Raw genomic sequence first — 18,082 nt, 5'->3', positions numbered from 1 at the left:
GAGAGAGAGAGAGAGAGAGAGAGAGAGAGAGAGAGAGAGAGAGAGAGAGAGAGAGAAAGGGGGAGTGGATAAATTGAAGAGAGGACAGGGACCAGTAAAGGGACAGACAGAAAATTAATTGATGATAATTTGTCATCTGATAAAATGAAAATAAAAAATTAAATATGGCTTCAAATTTCACAGTAGTACCATTTTGAAAACTCTCCTATGAGTAATTGGAAAATTTCTTATATTCTTTGGTTTAAATTTCTCCAGTGAATTCAGGTATAACCAAAAAATCCAAAGAAAATTTCTGTCCTATAAATAGGACTTAAATTTTTTCTATTTCTTTTTACTCAAGGTAAGGATGTTTATTCCATATTTCCTCAGAGGATACTACCATTTTTCCAGTCACCCACATCAATGACATTGATATTATCCTCAATGCCTCACCCTTCTTTACTCAAAAGATTGTCAGACAGTTTTTATCCACTCATATGGCCACAACCTTAGTTTAAGACTATCATCTCATCTTCCCTGACCTAAGGCAAGAACTTCTAAATTTGTTTCCCTTCTTTCAATACATCCTCCACCTAAAGGCCCCAAAGCACAAATCTTCTTTGCTCAATAAAATTCAGTAACTCCTCGGTTCAAATTTTGTCCAATATAAACTTTCCAGATTTATTCTCCTTCCTAATTCTAAGTTCAGTTGAAATGACTGAAATATGCTCTACCTTTTAGAATCTCTTCCTCTCAATAACAATTGCTACAATAGACCTTCCTTAATCCTTTCCCCTAGCTGCTCTTGTTGCCTGCATCTTATATTTGCTATGCCTTTATGTGTTGATGTGTATACATCATGTGATGTTTCATTTTTGTCCTTAAATTCTCAGTGCCTGCTATAATACTTGATGTATATTATAAGATTAATTAAATGCTTGTTGATTGATGGATCAATTATTTGAAAAAATAATTTTGGAGACATGATGTATGCCTTATGGGTTTACTTGCCACAGTTGGCTTTTATCGACTACAAGAACTTTTGCAAGTAATGATAATTCTGAACAATGTAAGGATTTGCTTTCTGATTCAAAAGCTCTTCTAGGCCCTCTTTGCTTTTTCTCCTTTTCTTTTCCATGTCTTCTGCTTTTCCTGTTTTTACTAAACTTCATTGCTCCTCGTTGTCACCATGAGAGTTAGGGCTGAACAAATGAGAAGTGTTAGTATTCAGATCAATCAACCTGGCTCAAAAGCTCTGAAACAAAGTTTGATTATATAGTTGAAACTCAGTTCAAAATGAAGTTTGAGGAATATGATCATTTCATTCATCCAGATTCTATGATAATTGGTAACACCAAGCCCCACTCCCCTCCTCAAACAAAAGTCTCATGTGCATATATGTCCACAGATTACTTACAGTAGATAATTAAGAAATGATTCGAACACTTCATTTTGCAAGTGTAAAAGTGTTTCATTATTCTTTCCAGTCTTTTATCCGGTATGGATTTTCTTTTTTAAAAGTGCCATACTATATAAAAGTAGAGAAAACTTACTTCACTGTGATGACACTTTATTATCACTGTCTCCTCCATAGCACTGAGTGCAGAGTCATCATTTTAATAAAAGATAATTTCCATTTACTGAAAAAAAGCCAAGGGAAAATTTATAAAGGGTAGTAACAATTTGAATTTTATGAGTATGGGAACGGTGAAATACGCCTTTTTCTGACAGCTATAAAAATATCCCATAATAAAAAAGGAGGAACTATAATTTGGTATTATATTTTTTGACATTAACAAAGCAACAGTATGGAAAAAATATGGTTGAAGTCATCAAGCAGCATTTCTCAGCATCATGTCACTGTTATGTAGGTTGCATTTGCCATTAATTGTTCAGACAGGTTGTAGGCTAATAAATATGCCTTGTTCCATAATGATAATGTGAATGTAGTCATTTCAAATACATATATATGTATAATTTTCCTAGAAAACAATATGAATGATGAAGAGATCATAGAATAGCAAATGAGGCCATTGAAACCAAGTGCTGATAGAAATATTATAAGCTGGCTTGGAATGTTGTTGGAAAGAGATCAGTTAAGATGTAATAGTTTTGTTTAACTTTCATTCTTGATACTAACATATGCATAGTGTATTTGCAAAATTGAAGCCTGTGCTACTCATAGAAATTGCTTAAGGAAATTTCTGGTTTAGTCTGCTAGTTCCAGGTGTCTTTATTTTTCTTGCAACATCAATGTTAAGTGTAGGGCACTTAGGACAATCAACTCACATATCAAAGAGACTACCCTCTCTTTAGTGCTCCTAGATGGGAAATTCTGTGTTCATAATTGAAAAGGGAACTTGCAGCACATAACTTAGGTCTGCAAAAATTAGAATGAACCTTTGATCTAAATGGAGTGTGAAAATATAGCTACACTCAAGAAACTGAACTGAATAACTATGGAACTCACAATAATGTTCCTTTCACCATTGTAGACAAATCTTGTTATTGTAAAGTACTCATCAGATGGAATAATATCCAGCATCACTCTAGATTTCAATTATGTTCACAATGCACCATTTGAATCTAAAATAAAGAAATAAAGGCTTCATCCTTTTAACATATTTGTGAAGATTTTTTTAAGCAGAAAAAAAGCTATGTCTGAAAGAGATTTTTACATCAAGGCTACGAGTCCTGATAAACGTGAAAACACAGTAAAGGACAGTTAGGCCTTGTTTTTAACTAGAACTCTCACTTTCTAAGATCATTGTTGTTGTTCAGTCATTTTTTTTCAGTTGTGTCTAACTCTTTGTAACCCTATTTGAGATTTTCTTTGCAAAGATACTAGACTCATTTGCCATTTCCTTCTCCAGTTCATTTTTAGACATAAGGAAACTGAGAAAAATAAGGTTAAGTGACCTGCCTAAGATCACACAATTACTAACTATCAGAGGCTAGATTTGAATTCAAGAAGATGTGTCTTCCTTTCTGCAGATTTGGTGCTTCATCCCCTGTACCACATAGCTGCCCCTCTCCCCCAAGATCATAACATCACATAATTTAGAGCTAGAATTAGCCAGAAGATTTTTCTTAAATTTGTTTTAATCAGAAAGAAACACCTTGAAAAGTAACTAACAGGGATTTTGAGAGGTTAAAACAAATTCCAGGTGATACCTTGAGATCAATACACCTTCGGTCTCTATACTTCTTGTCTAGTTATATCTGTATTCTCATACTTAAAAAAATAATGATGTCAATGTTCATTAAGATAGTCATGAGATCTTGTTCCATAGACTATTTCCTAAAGTCTAGTCAATAAGTTAATTTTAGATTTTCCACAAGGGTTAAACAAAAAAAAAGTCATATGTATGTATGTTTTAAAGAATTTTAGCTAACCAGTAAATTCAATTATCCCATACCCTGAACATTCTGGTTAATCAGGGTTTGATAAAAATAGTGTTTCACTATTTCCTGAGCTAAGTAGCTCTGAAATACCAACTGTGTACTCCCTAAATTACAAGGTGTCCTTAAACCACAATGCAGTACAGTGCACACAGTCTTTGAGGTGCCTCAGATACAGAAAAGAGAGTGCCACCAAGGTCTTATAGCAATAGTCACTGACCTCACCAAACAACAGGACATTAGTAGCAAACCTAAATGGCTCAAGATTACTACCCCACTTTGCTTCCATTTTGGGCAGTCTGCATTGAATTTCTTAACTGTTTCGGCCAAGCCCATCAGGGAGGAAAAAGCATCAGAAGCATTAGGAAAATAGGTGTCATATATAAGACTCTTTAGCTCTCTCCTGATTATAAAGCTCTTCAAAATATCTTGCTTTCATCTCAAAGTCTACACAAATTTCTTAGATGGTCTTTAAGTACTGAACTTAAAGGAATTCATCTTTGCTCCAGATGAACAGAACCCCATAGCCCTATAATGAAAACATTCTGTGGCTTTTTAGTAGGTCCCTGAGTTCTGTAAGATCACTATCAGAGGAGGTGTGAAAGGGTTTTGGTTTAGGGGAATGGAATTACAGTATTTAATAAAGTCCCCTAGTGGTGGAGTTTGACACCTTAAATGAGTGGAAGGACCTTGGCTCTTCATGAAGCCAGGAAATAACAAGGAAGCCCTAAAGGGATTGGGATGTCTAGTAAGTGTGAGGTGTATTTGCCTTTGATGGCTGAGGGTAAACTAGAGCATCAGAGTTCCAGAGCTGTTTCCTAGACACCCTTCTGCTTCCTCCTTGGCAGTCATTCTACTCCTCCATTGCTCATTTCCCGTGCATGTTATCTGTTTCCATCACAACTGCTGCTGTTTTGTCTACTGATGAACTGACCTCTCCCATTCCACCACCATCTAGGCCATTCATTACTAGATGAGCTGTATTTTCATAGCAAATCCCACATCTCTGAAAAGTTCCCTCGCTGGGGAGTCAAACCCTTGCAGGAAGGGAAACCCTCAAAAAATACATGCTGGCTAAGCAACCGATCAACAGTGACAGCACCTTTCTGAGACCTCTGTATGTTGGAGCCCTTTAATGTCACTTGCTGAATGACATTAAGAGTCAAAGGGGAAGTGGAAGATGCTAGTGGAAAGGTATACAACAGGCACTAAAATTTCAGGGTAAAGGTCCTGAAATAGTTGTTTCATCCCTCATTTTTTTTTAACCTAGCTCCATATGCCTGGTAAAGACAGATTTTTCAATTAAACTGGGAATGTTTGTTCTAATACTTTACATATGAAAAAATGAGCAGACAGTTTATCCAGATTTATTAAGGAAATCAGATACAAATGGGACTTTAAATATAAATTTATTGTTCACATTTATCACATATTTCCACAAATAAAAATTATGGTTGTCTCAAAGTAAATATTCCCGCCTCCTTTTAAAAGGAAGAAAAAAAAAGGATTGATAAAGTCTCCACCATGTGAATAAAAATAGTGTAAGCTCAAGAAAGATCTGTCATAATATAAATTATAACACACATGGAATACATTTCCCATCGAAGACAATATTTCTTTCTTACACAAATGTTGCACTCCTCCATTGAAGTGAAAGGAAGTTCATGAAGGTTGACAAAACAAAGTGGCCCATTTTTTAACACTGTACAGAACAAAGTGTATTCTGCTGCCAATTACCCTTAACTGCAAATGACTACAACATCTCAGGGACACAGCCAAGGGTCATGGGTGGTATGTGAGCTCCCCCAAGGGAAAAAAAAGCATGAAGTGACATTCGCACTTCAAATATACTTCTACCACTGAAGGGGGATGTGGGGGTGAGAGCAAAGGTGGAGAAAAAGGCAGGCAGGATAAAAGATAAATTGTATTTCAGCAAATTTTCCGTTTCTAAGACACAGAAACAACAAAACCCAATTGGAAACCAATGTGAACCTAACTTGGAATGTCTGATTGGGTCTATAGTAGGGAAATAATATTGGTTTAGTTCTACTTGGTTTTGTTTATAAAATTCAATAAAACCCAATAATCTATATTGGTTCAGCACTTATTATATCTCTACAATGCCATTACAACCAAAGAAAAATGAAAAATTCTATCAACCTGTTTAGCCCATTTGAATTAAAGGAGTTTGGCACGTTATTTTTTTCTTAATTTAAATAGTTTAATGTTCTAGTGTTGCGTGCGTATAATTTACAGTAGGGCTATGTTAAATGGAGGTTTTTTAAAATAATAAATTATTTTAGCTCTATAAGCAGCAACAAACAGGTGAGTTTATAGCCCTTGTATTATCTAGCTTCTAAAAAAGCTATTTCTCTTAAAAATCAAAATTAAATACTATCATCTCCAAGAAAATTTTGCAAACTACCCCCATCTCCCAGTTTCTAGTTACCTCCCTTCCAAAAACAAACTTGTATTTCTTTCAGATATAATCTGTTTTTATCAATGTTCATCTTCCTCCATTAGAATATAAGCTCTATGAGGAAGAGAACGATTTCATTTTCCTCTTTGTTACTCTAGTATTATTTAATACATTGCTTAGAACTTAGTAGAACCTTAATAAATTCTTATTGATGGACTGGATTCATTCTAAAATGATAATGTCATGATATGTCATATTTGGGACTATTTTATAAGAATACTTAAGCTAGATGCTATATTACATTTAATGTTGAAGCCATGTGTTTTTATGTGTCTCTCATGGTGAATGATCTGATTTCATTGCCTCAGCTTGAAAAGTATAGAAATGAGGCACTTTTTAAATTGACCAGAGGAAAAGCCTGTGTAGACAAATGCTAATTGAACAATTTCCCTTCATATCTTCAAATAGAAAACTTAACATCACAAATGCTATTACCTAAAGCTATTTTATGTGATTTTCCTAATTTAGCCAATGTTTTCAATTTAGTGGAAATAATTTAGTGTATCTACTCATGTGCACACACATACATTTGTATATATACACATATATTCACATATTAGTTAGTATTTATATAGTGTTTTAAAGTCTGCAAAGCATTTTATAAATAATATCTCACTTTATCCTCATGACCCTGGAGGGGAAAGTGGTTAAGTGACTCGTCCACTAACACACAGTTAATAAGGGTCTGTTTCCTGACTCAAAGTCCAGAGCTCTAGCCAGTACACATGAAATACACAGGCTGGCAGTTTGCATGAATAAATGCGTGTATATACATACATGTATACAAGGAATTTGACCCTTTATTTTTTGTTAATTTTAGTACTAAAATATTAAATTAAAGTAGCAAATAAAGTTAATTTAAATAGTCATACATATATAAGCACATATATAAGGAGTTTGACTCTTTATTTTTTGTTAATTTAAATAAAGTAGTCTTTAGTGTTAAAGTAGTAAATTAAAGTAGTAAATAAAATTAATTTAAATAAAGGAGTCGTACACACACATATAAGGAGTTTGACTTTATTTTTTGTTAATTTAAATCAAGTAGTCTTTAGTACTAAAGTAGTAAATTAATGTAGTAAATAAAGTTAATTTAAATAAAGTAGTCATACATATATATACACAAACACACATATATAAGGAGTTTGACCCTTTATTTTTTGTTAATTTAAAGTAGTCTTTAGTACTAAAGTAGTAAATAAAGTTAATTTAAATAAAGTAGTCATACATAATTATGTATATATGAATATGAATATATGTGTATATAAACACATACTTACCTGATGTTTGTATATTTAAATGAATCATGTGCATATGTATACATTGGTGTCCATATATGTGCCTGAGCCCCCAGAAATGCATGTTTTAGCAAAATATATATTGCTCATGCCAGTACATACAAATACACACATGAATAAGTATTTCATGCAAACATAGGTGTGCATGCATCTGTATTAACGTGTACCTATGAGCTGGTGTCTCCCCTTGAGAGAGCACTAGACTTTGAGGCAAATCTAGCTTCCGATACTAGGTGTGTGTATGTGTATTTATATTAGATATAGTCTAGTGTATATATACAGTAAGATTATATTTATATGCAGCCTATATGTTTATAATGTTATTGTGGTTCAGTCATTTTTTACTTATGTCTGACTCTTCACGACCCCACTGGGGGTTTTCTTGGCAAAGATACTGGCATAGTTTGCCATTTCCCTCTCCAGTTCATTTTACAGATGAGGAAACTAAGGCAAAAGGGTGACGTGATTTACCCAGTAAGCTAGTAAACTATTAGTTGTCTGAGCCCAGATTAGAACTCAGGAAGATAAATCTTCTAACTTCGGGCTGGCATGCAATCTACTTTTTTTATCAACACGCGTATAATATAGAACACATCTATAAATAAAATGCCCATGCATGGATATATGCCCATATGGGCATGCATGCATTCGTAGATGCATTTCTCTTCCATTTAGCAAATCCTGAAATCCAGCCTTTTGATATATGGTGCTCTGGTCCAAATGTTTTCAAAAGAATTAATATTCCAATTATGTCCTTCATAAAGAGAGTCAACACAGAACATTTCCAGACTAACATGCTGCTGAGTCGGAGGTCTGGATTGTGTCACCCTATGTAGGGGTGAAACACTGGAAATAATTCCATTAGCTGAGAGGCAGCAAAAATAGGAACAGAAAGGAAAAGGTGTCAGAGGTACAATAGCGCTGGGTTCACTTTCCGCTTCAGTTTAAACAAGTATAACCCTCACAGAAAAAAAAAAAAAATCTGACAAACTTCATAGAGACTTCCAGGAGCCCAGTGGTCCTACTTATCCCATTAGTTAGTTAACACCCTTCCCTGGCCTGCTGCTGCTTGTAATGGATATATTCTCCATTCAACAGATTTTGTAGATCCTGCTCACATTTCACCAGCTGCCTCCAATCAAACGTACACAATCCTAGAGAGAGGACAGTCACATGAATTTTTTTTTTTTCTGAGATTCAAATACCGTGTTCCAAAGACTATCACTTCTCATGTGGAGACTGCAACCACTCTGTGCCTTGGTGATAAACCATCCTAGGGAGTTGCTTTAGTTGGAAATTTTCACCACTTGGTAGTCAGTTTTGCAGGAGCCTCTCAGAACTCAACCAAAGGAATCCTTGAATAATATTCATGTTCTCATTCAGGAGCCAGGTAACAAGAGTGGATAGAATGCTGAATTTGGAGTCTGGTAGGGCTTGAGTACAAATCCTGTCTCAGATATTTACTATTTGTGTGACTGTGAACCAGACTCTTAGCCAATGCCTTCCTCAATTTTTCCTTCTGTAAGATAGAGATAGCAATAGGATTTACCTCCATAAAGATAAATCCAGATAATATATTAAAACATTTTGTAAATTTTAAAGCATTAAAGCATTATATAACTGTTCATTATTATTATTATTAATTATTGCTGATGGTGTTGGTGATGATCACTGGGTTGGCACCTTGAAATTGTTAAGACCTACAAAGTTAATACCTATCTTTTTGGGAACTCAGGACAAAAGTGGAAAAATATAATAGTGATAATAATAAATGCCATTAGTTTATAATTGATCGAAGCTCCAAGGCATGCTGTGAGAAGGCTGACTTAAGGGATAGGTATAAGGTAGAGAAGAATTCAAGAAAATTCAGGAAGATTGAGGAAGTTCAAGACCAATGTGGTCAGCCAAATTGTAAGAGGGAAAATTTGTATTATAGATATATACATTTAAAGTGTGGCCGCCAGGAATCAACAATTCAGGTTGATTCCGTAATTAAATCAGACCCAAGTCAGCATCAGGTTGAGGAGTTTATTTACAATCTGGTAGGTAAAAAGTAGGAATAAAGAGAAAGGGAAAGGTTTTGGCCTGAACTGAGAGAGGGTAAAAAGGCTAAATAAATGGAGCTGTAAGCCACAAGGCCCAACAGCCAGATAGGCAGAGTTTGGAAGCGGCCCAGCTAGGCCAAGGAAGTCAGCCTAACTTACCCACGTGACAATACAGAGTGGAAGCAGCCTGAGGTCTCAGGAGATCCTTCAGCACCTAGTTGGAATCCGGAACCGCCTCCACAAGAAGTAAGTAACATACTTAAAGAGATAGTGTCCTTCCTCACTTCCCGTGGGTCCACCTCTAATTCAAATGGACAAATGGCAGCCTCTACACTGATTTGGACTGCCCAAAGGGCAGTCCCTTGTTCTTGATTTGCTACTCATTGTCATGTGTAGGTAACTCATCTCCCCTCCCCACTAAGGAAGGTGAAGATTACATCATTTCTAAGCCTAGGATGGGCAGATTTTTGACTATGAATGGGCTCCAGCTAATTCCATTTACACACATCTGAGCGTGATTCCCCAACAATAATACTAAACAAAAAAGATAAGGATAAAATATACAATTGTTTACTTTCTTTCACATCCATACTGCAAGTAGAAAGCTATAATAATGAAAGGAAGTAAGAAATACAGAAAATAAGAATGAAAGGATCTGATAAGTTATAAGAACAATTTCATTGAGATAAAAGAAATTTTTCCTGGATAATTCCTTATCCAATGGGGAAATGACATAAAATGTTAAATAAAAAATTCTACCACTAAATTTATGTAACTGAAAATTAGATTGAAAAATTTGACCACTGAAAATCCTTAATAACTTTTAAGATGATCAATAGATGGGGTCTAATATGAATGGAAATAATTCAATACAATAAACGATCTGGTATTGGCTAAGAAAAAGAATAGTGAATCAATGGAATAGATTGTGGACAAATGACTCTAGCAATCTAGTGTTTGATAAACCCAAAGATCCTAGCTTTTGGGATAAGAACTCTCCATTTGCTAAAAAATGCTGGGGAAACTAGGAAAGAGTATGACAGAAACTAGGTATAGACCAATAACTCACATCCTATACCAAAATAAACTCAAAATGGGTGTATGATTTAGATTTAAAGGATGATACTATAAGTAAGTTAAAGAATCATAGAATGTTTTGCCTGTCAGATTTATGTAGAAGGGAAGAATTGATAACTAAAGAAGAGACAGAAAACATTAAAAGATGTAAAATGAATAATTTTGACTATATTATATTTAAAAGTTTGTATACAAACAACACCAATGTAACCAAGATTAGAAGGGAAACAAGCTGGGGAAAATGTTCATTATAAATTTCTCTGATAAAAGTCCCATTTCTCAAATATATAGGAACTAAGTCAATTTTATAAGAATACAAGCCATTCACCAATTGACAAATGGCCAGAGGATACAAATAAGCAGTTTTTGGATGAAGAAATCAAAGTTATAAATACTCATATAAAAAAAGTTCTAAATCACTCAATTAGAAAAAATGAAAATTAAAACAACTCTGAGGTTCCACCTCACGCCTATCAGATTGGCCAAAAAACAGTAAAAAAAAAAAAAAAAAAAAAAAAACGATAAACGTTGGAGGGAAGTGGCAAAATTGAAACACTAATGCATTGTTGGTAGAGTTGTGAACTGTTGCAACCATTCTGGAGGACAATTTGGAACTATGCCAAAAGAGCTACAAAATATATCCTTTGATCCAGTAATACCAATTACCAAGTCTGTATCCAAAAGAGATAAAAAAAATGGGAGAAAGGATCTACTTGTATGAAAAGATTTGTAGTTGCTCTTTTTGTGGTGGCAAAGAATTGAAATTGAAGGGATGTCCATCATTTGGGGGATGGCTAAACAAATTGTGGTATATGATGGTGATGGAATACTATTGTGCTATAAGGAATGATGAACAGGAAGATTTCAGAAAGAGCTGCAAAGACCTTCATGAACTGATGCAGAGTGAAATAAACAAACCAGGAGAACATTGTAGACAGTATCAGCAATATTGTAGAAAGATCAACTGTGATAGACTTATCTACTATCAATAATACAATGATTCAGAATGGTTCTGAGGATCTTATGACAGAGAATGCTATCTAACTCCAGAGAAGGAACTGTGGGAGTTGGAAAGCATACAGTTTTACATTTTAGTTTATTTGGGTTCATATTTTGGGTTTTGTATGACTATTCTCTTACAAAAATGAACAATATGGAAATGTTTTTCATGATAATACAAGCATACCCCAGATCAAATTGCTTGCCAGCTCCAGGACCAGGGAGGGAAGGGAGGAAGAGAAAACAATTTAAACCATATAAATTTAGAAAACTTACATGGAAAATTATTACATGTAATTGGTAAAAATATCTTTATAATAAAAAAAATCAATACAATATAATAATGATCAAGTACTTATTGGAAATCTAACCTTGCTAAAGATATACTCAGTTAATGCTCAAGGTGAAAGAACAATTTATTATGGAAGATAGGATTACTGTTAATAAAATTCTAACTATTGAAGACTTAGGATAAGATAATAAAAGAAAACCAGTAAATGGCTAGTTTTCTAGGTCAGGTTAACTATTCAAATTTCATATGAAAAAATATTCATCTAATATAAGTAACAAAATTAATAAATCAATATAAAGGAGGGTGATTAACATTTTTGACAGTCTCATATAAATGTTAGTATTCCTAGTTTCTGTGGGATGCATTCTTTCCTATTTCTTATTTTCCATTCAAAGAGAAGAACAATTTTTAAGCAGCAGGAAATTAAAATTTTGACTTGGATTATGCTGAGTATTCAAATGGCTTTTAGTTAATTTAGTCCAATTCTCCAATTAATTTGTAAATTCATCAATGCAGATACTTGCTTTAATGATGCTAATCACAATCTACTCATGCTCACCCATGTTCTTATCAATCTTATGCCCACATTCTTATGAATGTCACCCTGTAAATTCATAACAAGTTGTCTACATTGTGTTCATGAGAATTTTGTTAACTAGATTATCATTTATTTCTGATTTCTGACAGTATATTTTTCTGATGACATAAGTTTAAAATCCTTTATTAAGTTCCTGTTATATGATGTTATATATCCTAAGTAATGGGATACAAAAAAGTGTTTTTTTTTATCCTTTCCCTTATGGAGCTCACATTTATGGTACATAAATAGGTACATACAAGATATATATAGGATAGATAGTTTTCTGGAATGAACCTGGCTCATTCTAGTCTTTTAGTAGTTTAGAATCAACATGAAATTATAGGTCATTCAAAAGTTAATTTAAAAAAGAGAGATTTACTTAGCCATAGAAGTGTATTCAACAAGGATAAGCAAAGAGGACACTTTGAGATGAGTAAGTAGGAAGTCTAGAAAGGTAGGAATGGTCTTCAAATGATAAGCAAATAATTTTATATTTTATCCTATATCACTAGGAACGTATACATGAGGAAAACCACTGGCATCTGAATGGAAGATGGATTGGAGTTAGAAGAGACCTGAGGCAGGAAGGCTGATTAGAAACCTATTGCAATAATCCAAGTGAGAGATGATGAGAACCCGCATGAGGATGACAGTTGTGTAAGTGAAAACAAGGGGGCATAGATGAGATGTGTTATGAAAGTAGAAATGATGAGATTTTTAAATAGATTGCCTATGTAGGATGAGTGAAAGTTCAGTGTTAAGGATGACACTAAGTTTACAAACCTGGGTAACTGGGAAGAGGGTGATTTCCTCAACAATGTTAGAGAAGGGGGATACTGAGTGACTTAGTGGATAGGGAGCCAAGCTTGGAAAGGGCAGATCCTGGGTTCAAATTTGGATTCAGACACTTCCTAGCTGTGTGATCCTGGGCAAGTCACTTAACCACTATTGATGAGTTTTTACCCCTCTTCTGCCTTGGAACCAATACTTAGTGTCAATTCTAAAACAGAAGGTAAGGGAAGGAAAGAAAGAAAAGCTAGGAAAAAAAGAAGAGTTTGTAAGGAAAGATAATGAGTTCTGTTGTGAGCATGTTGAGTGGAATATGCCTACAGAATATCCAGCTTGAGATAGCCAAACAGTAGGTGGTGATTTAAGAATTTAAGGTTGATATACAGATTTCAACTTCATTACATAGACTCTTTGGCATAGAGCTTGTAATGCAATCTGATGGAAACTTGTGAGATAGAGGAGAGGGAGAAGAAAAGACCCAAGTCAGTGCCTTGGGGAACAAGATGGTTAGTGGTCATGGCTTGTATGAAGATTCTTTAAAGTGATTAAGAATGAGTCCTCATCAGGTAGGAGGAGAAACAGCAAAGGGCAATGTCAAACCTAGAAGAGAAAAAATCTGGAAGTATAATGTGATCAAAGTTCCAAATGTTTCAGAAATATCAATCAACATGAATTAGGATTGAGAAAAGGCAACTGTATTTAGATAAAGGAAGATGTATGAGTGATTTAAAAAGAGGAGATAACAGACAACTCTTGGCAAATTGCTATAATTTTTTCAATGAAATATGTGGTAAGACTTTGAACTACACTGAGTATGTTTACTAATCTAGTGACTGTAAAGAAAGGACTTTGCAAAGCATTGTTGTTATTAAATCGTTTCAGTTGTGTCCAACCCTTTGTAACCCCATTTGCATTTTTCTTGGCAAAGATGCTAACGTGGTTTTTACCATTTCATTTTCCAGATCATTTTACAGATGAGGAATCTGAGTCAAACAGGGTTAAGTGACTTGCTCAGGGTCATCCAGCTAGTCAGTGTAGGATTTTTTGATTTGAATTCAGGTCTTCATGACTCTAGGCCTGATGCTATGGACCAAATGAACTGTGCCATCTAAATGCCAATTTTTAAGAATATTACTCGTAATAAAAATGAACTATTCTGCCTCCTGCATTGAAGGAGTTAAAATAGGGAGCCATTTAAGAATTTAATTTATAGATAAACCCAATGGTATTTAATTATTAAAATTTATATTAATACTAATTTCCAAGACTATTTTAAATCCCTTTCTATGTTGTAAGCCTCCATAAAAATAACTATTTTTCAGAAATGCTTTATTTCTTATTTTTCCTTATTTCTACCCTCTCCAGTGTGAAACTAACTATGCAGTAGACCTTTGTTTTAGCATTATGATTAAGTAATACCATTCTTCAAATTCCAATTCCAGTCCTATCTCTTTCATGAGAATGCCATGCCCCTTTCATTTTTTGGACTACTCCAGACTATCTTGACCACTTCATTATAGCACTTAGTAATAATAATAACGAACATAACTCTTAAAGGTGGTACTCATTTGAGTATTTTAATCACGTGTGCTAATTTGTATGCTAGTTAACTTCCCATTTTTATTTGTCATACTCCCAGCATGAGCATAAAAATTTTCAAAGGCAGGTGTCCTGTGTGCCATCAATTTTGGGTCTTTCTTTCCCTTTCTTCTCCAAGGCTTAAAGTGGTACTATGTATATCTTAGATACTCCATCAATATTTATTCAATTAAAGAGGCTTCCTGCTAGGGGAAATCGAGGCATGAAGTAGATTAAAAGCTCCTGGCTCATGTCATACAGCAACTCTCGCTTCCAAGATGCTGCTTCAGCCACCACTCAACCGCACTTCCCTCCTTATGAGATTCTTTTTTTAATAGAAAACTGCCAGCATTTTTAAAGGAAATTAAATTATCCAAATATGCTTCTGCAACATCAACAATCTCAATAGAAGCCTCAATAGCAAGGCAAGTCATAATGAATCTTTCAAAAGAAAATATGCCCCATAGTCAATGTATGTTTTTAATTCATCATTATCATCTGTATTGGAAGAACTGCAGCCTAGGGAGTGAAGAACCAAACATGTCAGTTTGAGTTTTTCATGCACTCAAGGGAAGGAGGTCATATAATTTTTCATATTATGCAATCATCATTTTAGTAGGTGAATTTTATTTATTTCCATCCATTATTATTCATGAGTAATATACAAACCCTGATTGCTCTGAATGCCACATTCAAATCAGATTTCCAATTATCAGGTAACTTTAACTTTTTTTTTTTAACCAAAGATTTCATTTCCCCCATCCTGAAAGCCTCCCTCTCTTCCCTGCTTCTTCCCTGCCCAAATTCCTATTGGCCAAACTTGGGTTTTCCCTAGCAGTGAAACACAACACTGAATTTGAAAGCTTCTCAGAAGCCTTTTAGGGGAAATGCTCAAACATCTGGTTGACATTTAATCTAGAAATGTCAGGCCTCAGCACTTCCAACCCAGTCTGACAGCTCTTTGGTTTGAGCAGCAGAAACATGCTTATTGAAAAAATAGAGGGAGGAGGTAGATCAGAGACTAAATATTACATTTGAAATATTTTTAAATAACTAGCAAAAGAACATTTACGGAAACTCATATGCATTCTTGATTTTAATCAGCATGTCATTGTAAAAGGCATTTCACCTTATGCCTAATTCTGACCAAAGTCTTCTGCCAGATAATATTATATTGTGGGAATTGAGGAAATAGGATGGATGTCATAATGGAAAGAGGGAGAGAGGTTGAAGGGAGGACAATACAAGGCGACTATCAACTTTTTGATTATTCCAATCTTAATAAGCATTTTGCTAAACAGGATTTTAATAATTTGGCAAAGAAGGGCATATGTGATGAATAACAGGACTGCTCTGAATCAAACCTGCTTTTCTAGCCTTATTTCAATATAATGTAGGGATTTTAAAGGATGCTTACTTTTATCAATGAAACTAATTTAAAGAAAAGCCAGGGATGCATTAACAGTCAAATTCTAGAAGTATAACTTTAAGAATTCATTTTAATGAGTACTTATTAAATCAATATCATATCCAGCTGAATTCTTTTTAGTGCAGCAGATTAGAATCTCTGTATATGTTCCTTGTTTATAAAAAAGCAGAAACATGTGGGTTTGCACACTCATCAATGCCCTTGAACACAAATTTAGGTCATGTCTCACCACATCTTCATCAAATTGCACTAGTATCCCGAAAACATTTGGATAAAAACAAAAGCCTCTAAAATATGTTCAAGAAGCCATAATCTATTTATATACACTAATGTATATCAAATTTAATGGACAGAAAATTAAGAAGAGCAGAGAGAGCTAATGGAACAGAACACATGGAACAGTAACTTCAGAGGAACCACAGTTAGGGCGATGATCCAGCAAGCACTCAGGAGGAGGGGCTAGACAGGTAGAAGGAAAACCAAGAAATATCCTCAATTCATTTGTCCCCTCATTCCAGACATTCAACACACTCTCTCTGTTTCTTCAGCACTTCAGTATTCTTAGTTTCATCCAGCTGAGGATTTCTACCAATGCAGAATTTGACCAGTCAAAAATCCCCTACAGCCTAAAGATATGTTTTAGGAAAACTACTCTCTAGTCATGCTCTCCCATCTTCTACTTGCAAAAGATTTTTGGAATCCAAGTATAAGATATTTCTTCATATTAAATTCCGTCTTGTTTGATTTGGCTAAGTGTACTAACTTGTGAAGAAGATCATTGTGAGTCCTGACTCTTTAAGCATGTTAATTACTCCTCCTACTTTTTTAATGACTGAAAATTTCATAAATCTACAATATTAAAGTCACTGATAAACATTTTAAACAGCACAAGAACAAACAGATCTCTATGGCACTCTACTGCTAACTCCCTTCCAAGATGACATGGAACCACTTACAACTACTCCTTTGGTCAGGCCATTGAATCGATTCAAAATGCACATAATTGTTCTGTCATCTAGGTCACCTGTTTCCATCTTTTCCACAAAAATGGCATTAGAGATTTTATCAAATGTGTTGCTAAAACATAGACTAACTCCAATTGCAACTTATCTACTCTAACAGCTTAATGTTGCTTTCAGAAAAGGAAATAAAGTTCTGGCATGACTTATTCTTGATGAAACCATGTGGATATTTTTGCTTTATTTGTTTTGTTTTTGTGTTTGCTTCTTCATTTTTAGATGTTCCTTGCCATTACTTCAATACTACATTATAGAACTTTACCAGGACTCAAAGCTAAGTTCACTGGAATATAGAGTAAATATGCATATTCCATTCTTTTCTTTTTTTGAAGGATTCCAAAAAGTCAAATTGCCTTCTAAATCTAAAGCATTGGAACAGTTAGATGGTAAGTTCTATAGACTTAAAGTCAGGAAGCTCTAAATTCAAATCTAGCCTTAGATGTTTACTACATATATGACCTTAGGCAATCTTTTAACCTCTCCACCTCCATTTACTCATCTGTAAAATGGGGATGATAATAATAATAATAATAATAATAATAATAGTGCCTATATCCCAGGGCCATGATAAGGATAAAATGAAATAATATTTGTAAGGGCTTTTGAAACTTTAAAGCCTTATGTAAATATTATTGCAATTATTATTATTACATATAGAGATTTGATTGAACAAAAGGATGAGAGTATCAATACTGTTTGGTTCTCACATAGCTTTCAGATTTATTTCCTTGATTTAATTCTACAATATATCCCTCTGAAAAAGTTAGGGAAGTATTAGTAGTCCTACTAGGGAAACTGAGACCTAATGATAGATAAATTAGTGGATATAGAACTGGAATCCTGATTTCCTGAATAACAATGACAATATTTCAAATTTCATAAAATTTTAATGTTGGCAAAAATTTTTCCTTTACAGAGCATTTCTGGTCAAAATAGGAAGTATCCATACCTTACTGCTACACACCAGCACAGCAACTTCTTGAAACTCTTCATTCCTAGCCATCACTGGTGATGCCATTTTTCTAACTATAATACCACTAGGTGGCTGTAGAGTATTTTGCCTGCCCAGCAATTTAGGACAGTCTTACTTGGGGATTTCCATACCTTAATAGCTTA

This window comes from Gracilinanus agilis, chromosome 2 (assembly GCF_016433145.1).
Source record: "Gracilinanus agilis isolate LMUSP501 chromosome 2, AgileGrace, whole genome shotgun sequence".
In the NCBI taxonomy this organism is placed as follows: Eukaryota; Metazoa; Chordata; class Mammalia; order Didelphimorphia; family Didelphidae; genus Gracilinanus; species Gracilinanus agilis.
Note: the sequence above shows the minus strand (reverse complement) of the source record.